Source organism: Apis dorsata, unplaced genomic scaffold, assembly GCF_000469605.1.
Source record: "Apis dorsata unplaced genomic scaffold, Apis dorsata 1.3 scaffold_172, whole genome shotgun sequence".
In the NCBI taxonomy this organism is placed as follows: Eukaryota; Metazoa; Arthropoda; class Insecta; order Hymenoptera; family Apidae; genus Apis; species Apis dorsata.
Window position 1 is genome coordinate 253956 of NW_006263460.1, and position 3313 is coordinate 257268.

At 31.4% G+C, this 3313-nt stretch overlaps 1 long non-coding RNA gene across 1 annotated transcript; it reads right to left on the reverse strand.

Moving 5' to 3' along the window:
* Window positions 1–1399: 1399 nt before the first annotated feature.
* Window positions 1400–2938, reverse strand: LOC116185416. The gene is made up of 2 exons (XR_004150259.1): window positions 1905–2938; window positions 1400–1870 (listed from the first exon to the last, which is right to left on the reverse strand). It is a non-coding gene; the product is annotated as an uncharacterized LOC116185416 (long non-coding RNA).
* Window positions 2939–3313: the final 375 nt, after the last annotated feature.

The window sequence follows — 3313 nt, forward strand, 5'->3', positions numbered from 1 at the left end:
GTATTCATAGCATTGTACGCCTCGATCGCATACGAAGTAGGTGATCATTTACTTCGACGAACAGTACGGCACATCCATTTAATATTATCTTCATTATATTATTTATCTGGCTGATCGTTTCTTTTTTTCTTTTTATTATTATTATTATTATTATTATTATTATTTTATTATTATTATTTTATTATTATTATATTATTATATTATATTATTATATTATTATTATTAATATTATTATTTTTTTTGTTTCTTTTGCCTTTTTGTAAAACGATGCAATCAATTGCTAGTGCAGTCGGTTGCTTCGATGATCGTCGTTCAAAACTCCGAACTAAAGTCAATTAATGCCGTGTCTTATCTAATATATATATATATATATCGTCGCAAATTATCGTGGCCCTATATATACATTATATTATGCTATTATTATTAATATTATTACTATTGCTATTACTGTTACTTTTGCTATTACTTTATATTCATTATTACCATTGCTGCTACCACTATCTATTATCGCACTAGTGTTAATCCAGCATTACCGTCATAAATATTCACCATTATTGTCATCGATCATATCTCCGTTTATTATCATGATTCTGTGTGTCGAGAAACGCGAAGGTTCTATCCCTTAAATCCCTTACATTTTCGAACTCGCGACGAGTTCAACTTTTGTACATCTATTATTTAATGAATGCATTATTTAATTCCTTGCCATAACACACGCAATCTTCCGTTTCTCTCGTGCCCCTGCGAAACGACACGCGCTCTCGCATAGTCCCTTCGTTGCCAGTGACCAGCAGCCATATCCTCCACAGAGTTTCGTTTCACTTTTGATCTCTTTAGATGATAAAAATTCAGAAAATAATAATAGATTTAGATAAAAATTTAAAAGTTTGAAAAATTGTAAAGATAAACGTGTGAAAAGGAAGAGAATAATTTTTCCATAAATTGGAAATAAATTCTCTTCGCCATATTCTCGTTCGGTTCGCGCATCATCATTCGTTTATACTCGTTGTCAGAACTGAACTCTTCGCAAACAATTCGCGCACAATTTATTCGCACGACGCGAAATGAGACGATCAATCTCGAAGCGAGTGGACGTTTTAGTTAGCTGGTTCTGCGTTACGGTAACCAGGAAAGGGATAACGTAGCAGGGAGAGCCATCTATAGAGGGGGCGAGTGTATAGAGAGAAAAGAACGCGTTTACCAGACGCGGAGAGTGAAAGTTCCTTCGAGTTTCTTCGTCGCTCGGAACGAGAGATAAAAAGATGCGTAGGCACACATGGTGGCACTGGTGGAGGGGAGGGGCTATGGAGGCCTATGTTCCACGCGCGTTCTCCAAAACGAAACCAAGCGTTATACACACCACCGTGTTGATACACGTACAAGTTCACGTTTGTCTCTAGCGGCCGAACGGGAAGAGGCACGACGAACTGTCGAGTTCTCTCCTCGTGTCGCGAGATATCCGCGATTATACTCGCACGACGATGAAAGAAGTAGCGACGGCACATATTTTCAAAAGCGTCTCGCGATGCCACCGAGTCTCTTTTCATCGTGTTCTCTGCCATCTTTATTATTATATCGTTATTTATATATTATCACCATTCTTTTCCCGCCTATTTTTGTTTTCATAGAAAAGTGGCCGAATTTCTATGCCAAGATTTCTTTCTCTTTTCAACTTTTTCTTTTCTTCTTTTTCATAAGTTAAATCGTTGTGATTTTGTTCGACCTCTTGAGAGATAAATTTATTTATTTATTTTTTTTCTTTTTAGTTTTGTATAATCATTTTGTAGCCGATCGATGAGTTTTGAGTAACGAAGAAATATTTATTCAACGTAATTTTTATTGTAGTTTTGAAATTGTGTTTACAAGAGAACTTTAAAACGTTAGAGAACTTAATGCGAATTGACAGCATATAAATATTTCTTGATCGAACGTTTTTTTTTGAATTTATAAACAATTTTTATTTTTTTTTTATAATTTAAAGATTGTTTTATAAAATCATTCTATTGATAAAAATTGCTGAAAAATTTATGAAATGTAAAATAAAATTAAAAAAAAGTTGGTCGTTTTTAGAAAAAGTTAAAGATAAAGAAACTTTTTTGTTTAAACATTTCTTAAATTTTACATTTTTTTTTTCACAGAATCTTAATACCAACAAGAAATATATTTTTATGTTAAGGGTGAAAACCTACTCAATTTGCGCGTTAATTTCTATATTTATTTTTATTTTCGTATTTCACATCTTAAAAATAATTGTATTCGATAATCCTCGAGAAGACAATCGACAATGATTTATGAAGAAATTCACAGAATTGAAGAATATATATATATATTAGAATATTTAATTTATTTATGAACTTATAGAAATAGATCGATTTCATTTGCATGAAGGCAACGTAATTGTGTACTTTGCATACGTGCTATTTATCAACCATTTTTTTCTTCATTTTTCGTTCTAAATCATTTTTTGTTTTTTCTTTCTTTCTTTCTTTTTTCCATGGAACGAAACAAGTTTCCTATTAACTCGTACATAGGAAGGAACACTCTTCACAATTCGAACACAATTTTCATCCAAATACGCTTCTTTGAATTCATCCTTACCGTGTATTCGCACGTTTCTTCTTTTATTTACATTGTACACTTACAAACTTAGCTGTAAATATCGAGTTTAAACGAGCACGAATGAGCACAAGAAAGAAAGGGAGTTTTTTTAGTTGATTAGTGCAATTAATATTGTTACACCTATTTATTCGAATCATTTTACAGACAGATTCTTACACGTAGACACAAACACACGTGTACTTTAGTAATTTTCTCACATTTTTCGTTTCCTTTTTTTATCAAAGAAGCGTGTTGTACAATTCTTCCAAGAATTCACAGTTTTTTTTCTTTTTTTTTCTATTCCTTCCTTCCTGTACAAATATTTATCTATCCCTATTTTGTCACTCGTATGTGCAAGCAAAATATAAAAAAAAGCAATCTCCTGTTTGATCGAGATATAATGATGAAGCGGCATTAGCGAGACTCGGTCGCGGTAGCGAAACGACGCTAATTTTTCGTACCCTCCTGTTATAGACTTGACAACTTATATATATATATATATATATATATTAAAATATAATATTAATAATAAAATAATATACTTTACGTTACGTCTTTTTTTTAATTTAATATATTTATTTTTTTTCAATCAAGTATTTATATATTTATACAATATTTTATACAACGTTCTTCACAGATACACGCTATATATATAAATATATATATTATAATATAAATATGTACGTAACAAGACGCGTTACGGCGAATATTGTAA